The following is a 15,480-nucleotide window of genomic DNA, read 5'->3' as shown; positions in this document are numbered from 1 at the left end:
AATTCAAAGGCATCAATTCTTCTTCGGCCTTCCTTATTCATCATCCAGCTTTTGTGTGCATACGATGTGATTGAAAATACCATGGCTTGCGTCAGGTGCACCTTAGTCTTCAAAGTGACATCTTTGTTTTCAACACTTAAAGAGGTCTTTGCAGCAGATTTGCCCAGTGTCTTTTGATTTCCTGACTGCTGCTTCCATGGCCGTTGATTGCGGATCCAAGTAAAATGAAATCCTTGACAACTTCAATCTGCTTGCAGCCAACCCCTTTGTTACCAGTTTCAGGCACCTGTTCAACCCTGTGAAGCCTGCACGTGGTGGCCAGGAGCCAGACTGACCACGACTCTCAGGATTTTTACCTCCTATAACTCCAACAGAACAGTTTTTTCTTTCCCAGCTAATGCTGGAACCATCAAGGGAACTCTTTTAAAAGCACCTCGCCAGATTGCTTTCATGGGTGTTGGAAACAGGGGTCAGTGTGTGGACATAAGTGGGCTTCAAGTAGCCTTAGCTGAGTGCCAGTCAGAATTGCCAACGCAGAGTAAAGCTAGCTTCCCTAGCATTCTCAGTGACCCAGACCTCAATTCTTCCATTTTTGGATTTGACAGTTTGGTTGCCTCTCAAAACACAGAAGCTTTAGTCAGTGGACCAAAACCACCTATTGAAAGCCATTTTTGGCTAGCGTTTTTCTAACACCTCCACTCCATGTTTGTGAGGATGAGTTGGCATGGCTAAATCCAACGGAGACTGACCATGCAATTCAGTGGGATAAGTCAATGTCTGTTAAGAATAGCACTGGTATAGAGATGAAGCAGATAATGGCCAAAGCCTTCAAACACCCCTTATCTTCTCCTCAACAAACACATTCCTTGGTGAGTTGAAAAAAAATGCAAAACTTGTTTATCATATTGACCTGACTCCAGCCAATCCTCCTGATCTCGTGGAAAACAAGTCTCTAGCTGCTATAGAAATGTTGCTGAAATTAATGCAGTTGAACCAGATAACCGAGTATTTTTAAGTGCTGGTCAATATCGACATGTCCTTACATTCAATGGAAGTTGTAAATCAGTTAACTACAGCTGTTGATCTACCTCTTGAATTTATCCACCTTTATATATCCAATTGCATCTCTACTTGTGAACAATTTAAGGGTCATTTGGTGCACCTTGTCTGTGTCTTCCTCCAATCCTTGATCTGTAACGAAATTATTAACGTGCAGGACTTGTTTATAGAAGTTCAGGCATTCTGTATTGAACCCCTTAGGATATGAGAAGCTGCTGATCTTTTCTGGTTGTTGAAGACGTTGGATACTGGGGAAACCCCTTCTGAGACTAAAATGTCAAAGTAATACCTCATCGAAACTACACCAGTCATTGTTCACTCGTACCGTGGTTTAATTTTTAAAACTGTTAAAACCCTGAGTGGATTGCGTGGTGTAGTGCATATAAACAATACTTTATCTACTTAAAGTTTTACTTTCCTGGATGACTTTTTACCTTTAGATGAACTTTTGGTAAGAAATTGAAAAAAATGTGTCTTTTAGGTGTCTTGTTATCCATGGGAGGATCGGTTATCTCAGAAAACTATTATTGCAAAAGAGCAGATAAGCACTAAAGAGCAAAGTGCCTGTTTTTGTTTAAAAGCCACGTTGCAGACTTCTGATAATTCATGAATCCAGTTTTCCTGAGGTTTCAGTGCTAATGTATTTCATGATAGTAAATTAAGATAGTCTTAAAAATTTGTGATCCTGTCCTTGATGTGACATTAGGTGAGTATTTTGAATCCTCAGAGGACCAAGAGAAATCTGGTTCTTGAGCCCAGTTGCACAGGTAGCTCTTAACTTCTCATTAAACACCATCTGAACCAAGGGCACACTTCTAAATTTATCCCTTCTTATAGTGGGGATTACTAGACAACAGAGGAAATGTATTCCTTGGGACTCTTACAAAAACTTGGGAACTACTAGAAAGCTTTTTCTAGGCTGGAATAGCTGGTACAGTTTTCTGTTTGTTTTTTCTCCCCCTCTCTCAAGACTAGTTCTTCTGTAATTATTGTTAGTATAACATAATCTTTTTTTAAGTTTTATTTTTTATTTGTTTTTTTTTTAAGGAAAAACACCAGTTAGTGCTTTGAGAGGAATACCATTTCAAATAGCTTCCTGAGTGGGTGCTATTATTACCCTCATGTCTGTGGTAGGGTAAATGATGTGTTTGAGAAACATTATAGTGAGGTGGTATCGTGTGGACTTTTACTCTTCATTTAACTCTTGGACAACAGTGCCTTACACTGAAGTTCTTTTTTTAATGAAAAAATAAGTGTGTGTGTATATATATATATAAAACCTCATATATATATATGGAGCACTTGTGGTACAGTGGTTAAAGCGCTTGGTTGGTAACCAAAGGGTCAGCAGTTGGAACTCACCAGCCGAACCCACCAGCCTCTCCAGAAGAGAAAGATGTGGCAGTCTGCTTCTGTAAATATTTGCAGCCTTGGAAACCCTATGGGGCAGTTCTACTCTGTCCTATAGGGTAGCTATGAGTCACAATTTACTCAACAGCAATGAGTATGAGTAATGTAGTCAATCATCTGAACATATATAAAACTATATGTCAGGAACAGGTCTCTGGGTAGTGCAAAAGGTTGAGTGCTAGACTTCTACCCGAAAGATTAGGGGTTTGAACGTATTCAGAAAGCTTTGGCCTGGAAATCTGTTTTGAAAAGACCACAGCCTTGAAAACCTCTGCTCTGCACACAGGAGGTAGACATGAGTCAGAATCAACTCAATGGCAACAAACAATACCATGTCATGATTTTTTTTGCTTAGTGTAAAGATCTCAGAAGTTGTAAAGAATGTGTTTTAATGCTTTACTATTGCTATATTATTAAAATAGATTATGCATATTTAAACTTCTTAATTTTAATTCTTTTACATTAATTCCATTAAACTAGACCCTTTCAATCATAAGTATACTTTCCAGAGTTTGTATTCAAAAGTAAATTAATTCAGAAAGGAAAAGAATAAATATAAAGAAAATAGAACAATTATAGGTAGATTTCCTTGGAAAACTTTTATTATGTAATTCATACTGAGGTTTACAAAATGTGTCACCTACAGTTGAATAAATATTGACTCTAGTTCTAGTAGGATGAATTATTCTTTGGGGACCAAAGAGCGTGTAGGAGCTGCTGTTCTTCTCTTGACTGTTTGCTTGGTTGTCTTGGGCATTGAACATGTCATGGATTATAAATAATAGGATTCAGAGTCTGGCGGATGAGTTGTCCCTGACAGATACCTTCCCTGCTAACTGCAGTAACTATGATGGTCAAGGTTGTGTATCAACTTGCCTGGGCCATGATTCTCAGTGGTTTGGCAGTTGTGATGTAGTTTGGCAGTCGTATTATGATGTGATCACTTCCACAGTGAGATCTGACATAATGTGAACACCTCCATAATAGGATCTGCTGTGAGTAAAAGGTTGGTCAGGTGGACTGCATTGAATAGAACTGGACATTCTGGCAAGATTCCTGGTCTTCTGCTGGCTTTATATCCTGCAGCTGGCTCCTGTTTGTCTGACTTCCAGTTCTTCGTGCTCAAGCTAGCAGCTTACCTTTGGTCCTCCCTGCTGATCTTGGAGTCCATCAATCTGTACAGCCTGTGAACAAGAGCTCTGCTCTCTGTCCTGCCAAACTTGGGTTCTCCAGCCCCTGTAGCTCCCTGAATCAGGAGAACCAAGCCTCTATCCTGACCCATGGACCTGGAATGTTCCAGCTTCTATAAACGTGTGAGCCATTTCCTTGATGTAAATTTTCCTCTCTCTATATACTTGTAAGCTTTACTGGTTTTGATTCTCTAGAAAACCCAGCCTAAGACAGTAATTAAAACATCAACTGCAACCATAGGTACAACCTGGGAAGGCACCAATTGCAGTATGCTTACATGGAGGTGGGTGATGGGCTGACTGTTTTTATGTATTATCTCACTTAATTATTACTCCAGCCTTTAGAGTTAGGGTTTACTAAACCAGATTTATAGATGAACAACCTGCAGCTTACAGCAGAGTGTAACAGCTAAGACCACATGCTGGGAAGTGGTAGAGCTGGGATTTGGCTTCTTTACCCAGGTCAGCCTCAATGTCCAGCTTAAAGGTTGTGGACAGACATTCTGAATTTCTCTTTTGAAGCATGCAGGGGAGGTAAATGTTTCACCTGCAATTGGCATAGCAATTGTTAGCATTTGCAAAATGGCACTGATGCAGGTAAAGATTACATTGTAGCTGAAAAAGACAGAAAAGATTAAATGATTCAGAGCTGGCATTTCGTTTGCTAGCAAGAGAGGAAATGTTACCAAATCTGAGAAATACAGTGGCATTATAATTGACTGAACTCACCAAGGTATTTGAGTTTTCTATAGTATTTTCATTTGTGAAAATAAACAAAGGCCACTCAAGTGAGAACAAGCAAAAGCACTTTATTCGAAGCTGGCTATGACAAAGGAGTCAGCCACCATCACGTGTATTTTACAGAGACTCAAAGGCAGGCAGTGGAGAGGGAAAGTTTAATAGTGGAAAAAAAAGGCTGCATAGGGTGTGCTCTTATTGGACATTGTTGGCATGGGAAGTTGGAGGAAGACTAAAGAGAAGCGGGGCAACCTACATAATTGGTCAGGGGAGTATGTTTCTCTGATCCCAAGTTGGGAGTGAAGGCAAAAAATTAAGGAAGCTGGCAGTTATTGACCAAGTCCTAACCATTTGAGGGCTGATTACTGCAGAAACTGTGGTTTGTAGAACTACCTCATAGGGTTTCCAAGGAGCAGCTGGTAGATTCGAACTGCTGAACTTTTGGTTAGCAACCAAGCTCTTAACCAGTCTACCACCAGTTCCAAACTGACTTGACAGGAACTGGTACCTACCTTAAACTTCCATGCAGAGAGGGGTGCTATCTTTCTGTTATTTACATTTCAAAGAGATGGATCCTAGGTTCTTGAGAAAACCTTCCTGGGTTGTAAAACTGGCAAGTTTATTTAGTCCTTTAAAAGAATATAAGAGCTTGGCAGAGAACCAAAATGTCCTTGGCAGTTCAAAGCCACAAGCCACTCCTTGAAAACCCTTTGGGGCAGTTCTACTCTGTCCTTATAGGGTCGCTAAGAATTTCAACTTGCAAGCACTCTAAAGAAATGCTGTTAGAAAAAAAAGAAAAGAAAAAAGAGAGACTGGTACTCTTTTTCTTTTTGCACAAGGGTGGGCAGAAATATATGTGTCTGTTTTTTGTTTTTTTCCTTGTTTTTGGTTTGTATTCACCCCTACAGTTATTAAGCATGATGCAATGTTTAAAAAGCAAAATAAAAATAACTAGGCAAATGTCATTCTTGACTGAATTAATTACTCACGTCTTTCTTATATCTGGTCTATTCCATGTATTTGTACCTTTTGCAGGCCCCAGGCATCGAGGAGAGTCAGTCATTCCACTGAAAGAGGATCTTAGAAGGCAGCAACTCTCTATGCTCCCTAATTTAATTACTGTTAAATAATGTAGGCTCTGTATTCCACTTTCTGGGTCATGTAGCTTAATTTGCGAGCTTAAGATGCACAGAATTTGGTAAATCACCCCCAAAACACTGCATTATATTTTTGCATAGAATTAAGATAATTTTAACTCTTTTCAGTAGATTTCAAAAAGAACTTAGAGCCCTTAGGTCTTGTTTTCAGAACATAAACTGATAGGTCCCTTCGATGGGACTGGATTTGTCTCTTAAAAAGCAACATTACAGTTTGTGGTGTTATAACTTTTCTGCAGCATCTGGTGAAAACAGGATGATAAATCAGATTAAGACTATGTTGCAGTGATTCAAAAAAAAGGGAACTATAAAGCTTCAAGGGCAGAAACTTGGGCCTTTGAATCTGAAATCATAAGGAACAATTGCAGTTTTCAAACATTTGACCTATTAGGAAACTGTTGTTCCATGAAATCTACTGTCAAAGAGAGAAACTGAGAGTAGATATATGGATTTTTAGGATTTTCTAATGCACAAAACTAAATACTCACTATAAGAAAGTTCCTGACCAGGATTGATCATGCCAGCTACTCTTCTTTAACCCAAAGTTGCTAGTCTTTTCTTTCCTGTTCAAAGCCTGGCTTGCTGAATGTGACTTTCAAAAGACATCTTTGGGTGGAGGGCCAGAGACAGCCTTCTTACCTGATGTCAGTTGATCTCAATAAAAGAGGGAGGGAAGGGTTCAGTCACTCATATTAAGATTAGCCAATGGTTGATCTTCTAAATTTCCTCCTCCTCTTTTCTTTTTTAGCCTCATTGTATCTAGCTTCTTTGTACCACTGTTTTTTCTGGAATCAAAATGGTATCCCTATACCAGAACAATTAGGCTAGATAAAGAAATAAAGGGCATCCAGATTGGTAGGGAAGTAGTGAAAGTATCTCTATTTGCAGATGACATGATCTTATATACAGAAAACCCTAAAGAATCTTCAAGAAAACTACTGAAACTAATAGAAGAGTTTAGCAGGGTATGAGGGTAGAAGATAAACATACGAAAATCAGTTAGATTGCTCTATACCAACACAAAAAGAACACTGAAGAGGAAATCACCAAATCAATACCATTTACAGTAGCCCCCAAGAAGACAAAAGACTTAGGAATAACTCTTACCAGAGATGTAAAAGACCTACACAAAGATAACTACAAGACACTACTGTAAGAAACCAAGAGACCTACATAAGTAGAAAAACATACCTTGCTCATGGATAGGAAGACTCAACATTGTAGAAATGTCTGTTCTGCCAAAAGCGATCTATAGATACAACGCAATTCTGATCCAAATTCCAATGACATTTTTTAATGAGATGGAGAAACAAATCACCAACTTCATATGGAAGGGAGAGAGGCCCCAGATAAGTACAGCATTACTGAAAAAGAAGAATAAAGTGGGAGGCCTCGTACTACCTGATTTTAGAACCTATTATACCGCCACAGTAGTCAGAACAGCCTATTACTGGTACAACAACAGATACATAGACCAATGGAACAGAATGGAGAAACCAGACATAAATGCATCTATATATGAGCAGCTGATATTTGACAAAGGCCCAAAGTCAGTTAAATGGGGGAAAGACAGTCTGTTTAACAAATGGTGCTGGCATAACTGGATATCCATCAGCAAAAAAAGACACATAACACATACCTCACACCGTACACAAAAACTAATTCAAAATGGATCAAAGATGTAAATATAAAATCTAAAATGATAAAAACCATGGAAGAAAAAATAGGGACAACATTAGGAGCCTTAATACATAGCATAAACAGCATACAAAATATGACTAACAATGCACAAACACCAGAAGAGAAACTAGATAACTGGGAGCTCCTAAAAATCAAACACCTAGTCTCATCCAAAGACTTCACCAAAAGAGCAAGGAGATTATCTAGAGACTGGGAAAAAGTTTTTCGCTATGACATTTCTGATCAGCATCTGATCTGTAAATTCTACATGATACTACAAAATCTCAAAAACAAAAAGACAATTAACCCAATTAAAACATGGGCAAAGGATATGAGCAGGAGCTTCACTAAAGAAGACACTAGGGTAGCTAATGCGTACATGGGGATATGCTCACAATCATTAGCCATTAGAGAAATGCAAATCAAAAGTACAATGAGATTCCATCTCACTCCAACAAGGACAACATTAATCCAAAAACACAAAATAATAAATGTTGGAGAGGTTATGGAGAGACTGGAACACTTATACACTGCTGGTAGGAATGTAAAATAGTAGAACCATATTGGAAACCGATTTGGCGGTTCCTTAAAAAGCTAGAAATAGAACTGCCATACAATCCAGCAATCCCACTCCTTGGAATATATCCTAGAGAAATAAGAGCCTTTACAAAAACAGATATATGCACACCCAAGTTCATTGAAGCCCTGTTTACAATAGCAAAAGACAGAAGCAACCAACGTGCCTATCAACAGATAATGGACAAATCAATTATGGTATATTCACACAATGGAATACAACACATTGATAAAGAACAATGATGAATCTGTGAAACGTTTCATAACATGGAAGAACCTGGAAGGCATTAAGCTGAGTGAAATTAGTCAGTTGCAAAAGAACAAATAGTGTATGAGACCACTATTGTAAGAACTCAAGAAATCATTTAAACAGAGAAGAAAATATTTTTTGATGGTTATGAGAGTGTAGAGGGAGGGAAGGAAAGAGGTATTCACTAAGTAGATAGTACACAAGAACTATTTTAGGTGAAGGGAAAGACAACACACAATACAGGAGAGGCCAGCACAACTGGGCTAAACCAAAAGCAAGGAAGTTTTCTGAAGAAACCGAAGGCTTTGAACACCACGGTAGCAGGGGCAGGAGTTTGGGGACCATGGTTTCAGAGGACATCTAGGTCAATTGGCATAATAAAATCTATTAAGAAAACATTCTGCACCCCACTTTGGAGAGCGGCGTCTGGGGTCTTAAATGCTAGCAAGTGGCCATCTAAGATGCATCAGTTTGTCTCAACCCACCTGGAGCAAAGGACAATGAAGAATGCCAAGGACACCAGGTAATTATGAGCTCAAGAGACAGAAAGGGCCATATAAATCAGAGACTACCTCAGCCTGAGACCAGAAGAACTAGATGGTGCTTGGCCACAACCGATGACTGCCCTGGCAGGGAGCACAACAGAGAGCCCTTGAAGGAGCAGGAGAGCAGTGGGATGCAGACCTTAAATTCTCATATAAAGACCAGACTTAATAATCTGACTGAGACTAGAAGGACACCGGAGTTCATGATCCCCAGACCTTCTGTTAGCCCAAGGCTGGAACCATTCCCAAAGCCAACTCTTCAGACAGGGATTGGACTGGAGTATAAGATAGAAAATCGTACTGGTGAGGAGTGGGCTTCTTGGATCAGGTAGACACATGAGATATGTCGGCAGCTCCCGTCTGGAGGGGAGATGAGAAAGCAGAGGGGGACAGAAGCAGGCTGAATATACATGGAAATACAACAAGGTGTACATAAATTTTTATATGAGAGACTGACTTCATCTGTAAAATTTCGCTTAAAGCACAATAAAAATTTAAAAAAAGAAACTAAAGCAAAAAATGGTCTCCCTGTGTGCATATACAATAACTGCTCACAATAAACCTTATATTCACATTTTGTTGAATTTTTGTTATTTTTAATACTTACTCACCTTTTTATGTAAAATGCACAGAATATCTTCAGAATCACTAGTACAGAGAGATTTGCCAAGTTCGCAGAAAAGGCTTATTAGGAATAGACCCTGTGTGTTAATGTTGATGCTGTATTTTCTAAGTTTTCCCTTCCCTCTGTCAAATAAAAAAGAAATCCTGACATAGTAAGGAGAGGCTTTATTCAAAAGTATAATTTCAAAGCAGAAATAGGTACTATTGCAATAGGGGAAGTGGGTCTATTGCAACAAGGAAAAGAAAACACTCTGAGAATTACTTCAGGAAGCTTCTCAAGAGTTAAGCAAAAACCAAATCAGTTGCCCACGAGTCAATTCCAACCCCCGGTGATCCCATGTTTGTCAGAGTAGAACTATGCTCCACAGAGTTTTCAATGGCTGATTTTTCAGAAGTCAATCATTTGGCCTTTCTTCTGAGGTGCTTCTGGGTGGGCTCAAACCTGCAACCTTTTGGTTAGCAGCCAAGCTATCCATTTGCACCACCCAGGGACTCCAGTTAGCAAAAGGGGTTTTTCTTTTATACATAGAGAGAAGTAGAAAAGTCTAGAAAAAATCAGGTGTGTGAAAGTGGGATGAGGAGGGTGCTGTCATCAGGTAATGTGTTACCTTGAGGCCAGCCTGGTGTCAGGAGGGGCTGTATGCTGGCTCAGGCTGAGGTGGCCCAAACTTCAGGGATCTGGGGGAAGGAGAGAAGCGTAGCTAAAGTTTGGTTAGCAAACATTTTATTGTAATTGATCAGTGGGGATAGGCAGTTCAGCCAATCAATTATGAGCCTACAAGTGGGACTTTGAAGGTCTGTACCTGGCCTTGTCATAGATAAACATGGGGGCCATCTGTGAGTGTCATTTAAGTCAAATGGTGGGTCTTTGTAGGAAGCCATATCCAGGAACACCAAAGGTGGAAGGATTTTTCTGGGATCACAGGCTCAGGTGAAGTTCAACATTGTCACTTCTGAAGGAGCATATAGTTTTATCTTATTTACTAATCAAGTCATCAGTGAGAGATCTATGTGAACCTGTGCATACGGTAATTTCTACCCTTTCTTGGCATACATGCTAATTGTTCTTTAAAAAATATCCTAGAGTAACTATTCATCTCTGATTAATGTAAAATTGAGAGATTTACTGAAAGAAAAGAGACAGCTCTAGCTGGGAATAGACTGAACTCCGTGATGTGGAATTCAATAATCCAATATGGTGATTAAACAGTAACATTTTATAAGTGGGGAAAAAAGGTCCTGAGTACAGTACTTGATTGTTATTCACAAACTTAAATCATTGAAAGGCATCACTTGATTGGTCATTACAGGCTTATATCATCCCAAGGTGTTACTTGATTGGTAGAAGATTATTTTAAGGTGGGACTTCCTGTGTCAGGAACTGTTAAGACAGGACTTCTGGTGGCAGGAACTCCTAAGGCAAGACTTCCTGTAGTGCAAGCTTATAAGGTGATTGCCTTGAAAGGATATAAGCCTCTTTCTTTGATTAGTTATAGTGTGTTGATTATAAGGGCCTGTGATGGGGGCGGGGAGGTCACAGTGTAGTTACCTCATGATTACCGGACATTCCTCTCTTAGAAACCATAGGGAAAATGGCTGTTCCTAGGGTGGACGTGGTACTAGCCACAGAGGAGGAGCGCCCAAACCTCAAATCAGACACTTCAGATCTTCTCAGGTATCTTGTTTTAAAATTCCCTTACGCAAAAATATCAACAGAAAATGGATGCAAAAATCATGTAAAAAACTTCCTTTGCTCTCATTATGCCCTTGTGTAGTTAGAGCCCAGAGACTGCTGGGAAACGCATTCCTCCCTCTGAGGCAGGTAATGTGGTCGTGTTATCCTTGATTTCTCCAGAAGCTACCTGCAGGTACCTTTAGTTCTTAGGTGCTGCATGAGACGGGCCTTGCTGGGAGCAGCCTTGTTTGTGGGGACTGACTGATTCAAAAACACTGAGATTGAAATCTAGTCCTGGCTGTGCTAAGTGCTGCCTTACCTACCTCTTCAGAGAATCTTTTACCTACCTAGATTTTGGTTTTGCGTTTATAAGTTGTTTTGAACTACAACACTTTTCATGTCCCTCTAGCTCTCAAATTCTAGGGTCTAGGGTTCTTACTGTAACCTGATGGGAATGGGTCCTGCCTGGTGTGACCCCTCGAGTCAATTGACAGAAACCAGGCCTTTGCGAAAGAGAAAGGGGACTTTATTACAAGCAAGTCAAGCAAGCAGCTTAGAGTCTAAGCCTCAAATCAAGCTCCCTGTTGTTGGGGATTTAAGGGCAGTTATAGGATTCAGGATAGGGAACTCTTATGCATAATTCATGAAGTTTTTGGAAATAGCGGGCAATTTCCAGAACTAATTAGCATGTATGGGGGTGCAGTGGGGGTGCAATATGACATGTTGAGGTTATGACACATGAAGTTTATCTAAGGACAGCTTTCTGGCATATCGCTCATGTGTGAATGGGGGGAGCTGCTGGTGAGTGAGTAGTGAAGCTGATGTTGAGCAGAGAAGCAGTAAGATGACCTTGTGTTGTTACACAGAATGTCTTACCAGGAACTCGCAGATCTGGGAGAGGGGGTCGTGGGAGGAGTGGGAACGGTTTAACCCTGTCTGTTACATTACTGCATGTTTTTTGCAAGTTACTATTCTGATTAATTATACTTAATGGTGTGATTACATGGGAGTATCCTGATTAATCTGAGATTAGGAAAAAATAATTTAGTTTTTGTTTGCTTTCTAAAAGCAAGCCTTTTGAGGGTACCATGTATATAGCTAATGGCAAAATAACTTTGATTTTCCTGGAATCCAGGTTTTTGTGTTCATGGAATTGGAGTGACCCACACAGGCCAGCCAACCTTAGGCGTCCTTTTGAACCTTGATGGAGTTGGTTCCCTGGAGTCACCTTCAGGTCAAATAATAGCTTAGTAGGAACAGTTTAGCAGAGAAGTTTGGCCTTGGGCATTGGATTCCTTTGGAAAATTACCTACATGCAGCCAACTTCAGAAGCAGAAACTCCAGCATCTGACTAAAGACTGTTTTAGGATGTATAGCATGTCTTGGTGACTGTTTCTGTAATCTACGCTGTGCTTTGATCTTATCTTCTGAGAAATTAACCTAATGATGACCTATATAATCTGTTTTCACTGTCCCCTCTTTGGAATGCCTTCCCAACATGTTCAGGTGGCACTACCTGAATCAAATCTTAGGTACTCACAATAAATATATTCCATTATACTAATTTTTGGTGTTCCACTAAACAAGAAGGTCGGCAGTTCAAATCGACTGGCTGATCCTTGGAAACCCTATTGGGCAGTTAGTTCTACTCTGTTCTATAGGGTACCTATGATTTGTTTTTGTTTTCGGTTCTAAGCAATTTAGGTTTTTGATGCTGGTTTAATGGTACCAATGAAATTTAACCAGTTACTCCAGTTGACTCCACCTGATGGCAACCCCAGTGTCAAAGCAAAACTGTGCTCCATAGAGTTTTCATTAGCTGATGTTTTGGAAGTAGATCTCCAGGCCTTTCTTCCCAGGTGCCTCTGGTGGACTCCAATTTCTGATTTTTCAGTTAGTAGCTGATCATGTGGACCTGTTAATTGTTTGCACGACCCAGGGGCTCCATGAAATTTAAACTACCTTGGAAATAAGGAAGCTTAGACAATGGTAGCTAATCCCTGAATTAAGGGTAACTTGTCACATCTCTGTTAAACACCAGCAGTTTTGTTAAAGAAGGCAGCACTTTGCATGTTAACAAAATGAACCACGCATTGCTCAGTGTCGTGAGAGGTGACAGTGTGAAGAGGATATTCTGCAAATACAGTGATCTCTTTTGTCTATTTTCTCCCAGCCTTTTCTAGGGAACGCCAGAGCAGACAGTGTGGTGCTCTACAGACTCCAGCCTCCCATGGAAGCCAGATTCCTGCACTTGTTCCTTGTAGCCTGGAATGCTAAGCTCTGGATCGAGATGCTGATCGAAGTGTAGGGTTGTGCATATCATAAGTGCTGTTTCTTCCTCTGGAAGCTCTGTTTGGGTAGTGGTTAGGAGCTTCGGCTGCTAACCAAAAGGTTGGCTGTTTGAATCCACCAGGTGCTCCTGGAAAACCCTATGGGGGAGTTCTATTCTGTTCTATAGGGTCACTGTGTGTCAGAATCGACTCGGCGGCAATGGGTTTCCTCCTCTAGTGATATCATTGTCGGCATGAGATGTTGTAAAAGTTGCATTGCCAGCTTAGTTTGATATTCTTCAGCCTTTTAAATTGCTGTGCAAGTAGAACTGGTTTTTATGGAAAGCCTTTCATGTCCACCTATGGCTACACTGTGTTTGGAGGAGACTTGAACTGAGTCTCATTTACCTTTAGATTCCCAGAGTTGAGCAGAGTACCTACTCTATAATAGGTATTTAGTATAACTAGTGAAATTTAAATGAACACTCATGACTGATGGTGCTGTTTTCTGACACGAAGATGATGGTGCGGGGACACAGGAGTGCCTGCTAGCTGTAGATGTCTCCTGTGTCCCCTGACTCAGTTTCCCCTCTACCTGCCTTTATGTGCATCTCTCTGCAATTTTCATTTGCAAAAAATAAAATCTTCATTTGCTCTGTAAGTTCATTTCACTTTCACTTGGTAAGAACATCACTCATAGTATTGCATTGACCTCTTTTCTATTTTGTTTTCTCAAGTAAAAGTAATGAAATTTCAAGTAAACATGATTATAAGCACAGACATAAATGTAGGCAGTGAAATGAAATGGCAAGACTGAATTCCATAGTTCCCATTGGGATGATCCAGAGTATATGAGATTCAAGTTAGTATCTAAATGAAAAAGCTAAATATTCCTTTAAAGAACTGGAGAATAACCCCAAAATAGGCTGGGGGTGTGTTCTGAGGTTTGATTTTTGGTGATGTGGGCCTCATCACTTGTCACCATGATCATGCCTCACTCACTACCTCGTTAGATTATTAACCTTCCAGAGTATTAATTTTCTAAGACAGAATAATAACATCAAACCTTTAATGTCTCAGATTCTGTTCTTTACAGACATCTTAATATTTAACCATCCAATATCACAATTAATTCAGTTTATTAGATTTCCCATTCTTCAGAAAATCATAAAGCCTGTTGCCATCGAGTTGATGCCGACTTATGGTGACCCCACGTATGACAGAGTGTTCTGCTCCATATGGTTTTTGTTGCTGTAATGTTAACGGAAGCAGATCACCAGACCTTTCTTTCACGGTACCCCTGGGTGAGTTTCTACTTCCTACCTTTAGGTTAGGAGTCAAGCACAAACCATTTGATCCACACAGGGACGTTTCTTTTTCGGAAAAGCAAACTAAACCTTAGAGAAGTTAAGAAATTTGCTCGACTTTGCACAGCAAAAAAGAATTGAATATAAGATTTTAAAACAGATCTGTAATTTCCCAGATGCCCTTAACTCTGAACTGTTCATTCATATACTTATTCATTCATTCAGTTATCAATCATGTGAGAATTTATTGGACACTTGTTATTTGCAAGACATTGTGCTGGGTGTTGGATATGGGGGAAAATGAAAACATAACTTTTCTGTATTTTCTTTATCAAGATGAGCACGGAAAATATAAATGTGTACAAAGCAAGTGCAAAAGATTGCAGCAGGAGCCTAGGGCCTAGAGGATAAAGCAGTAATGCAGCTGTGGTGATGTAAGTACAGTTATACCCGTAGGTGTTGGGTGTCAGGTGCTGATTGTCGGGGAGGGAGTTCAACGGGGAAGTGGTGCACAAGGTACAGAACCAGGGACCTAGGGGATTCTGCTGGTGCAGGGATGGAGCAGTAGGTGCTATGGCTTACAGTGAGTAGTTGAAAAATCCAGTAGGCCCAGAAATTATGGGAGTTTTCTAAAAAATGAGGCTCAAATAGGAAATTCCAGGCTGAATTAAGGGATAGTGTTTCCCTGTGACTTCATTCCCCCTTCCTAATGACATCTCAGACATGTTCACATTTTCACCCAGTTTCCTAAAACTACCTTTTATGTCTAATGTTTATATTTCCGTGGAATATTAAACATAGAAAGTATTGCTTTATTTTCAACCATCATTTTTTCCTTCCCCTGGTCATTTCTTTCCACTTCTGTGTCTCTTGGACCAGCAAATATGCTCACTGCTGCAATGGCTAAGATGCTGATGTTTAGAGTTTCTCTTTGATTCCATGAAATCAGCGTTTTCTCCCTTTACTGTGGAAACAACGTCACTTTTACTGACTTCAAAG

General features: G+C 40.0%; 1 pseudogene; it reads left to right on the top strand.

Annotated features, from left to right (window-relative positions):
- The first annotated feature begins 397 nt into the window (after positions 1–397).
- LOC135229532 (CCR4-NOT transcription complex subunit 11-like) lies at positions 398–2,491 on the top strand (annotated as a pseudogene).
- The last annotated feature ends 12,989 nt before the right edge of the window (positions 2,492–15,480 follow it).

This window comes from Loxodonta africana, unplaced genomic scaffold (genome assembly GCF_030014295.1).
Source record: "Loxodonta africana isolate mLoxAfr1 unplaced genomic scaffold, mLoxAfr1.hap2 scaffold_34, whole genome shotgun sequence".
NCBI lineage: Eukaryota > Metazoa > Chordata > Mammalia > Proboscidea > Elephantidae > Loxodonta > Loxodonta africana.
This window is presented reverse-complemented; position numbering and strand designations above follow the sequence as displayed.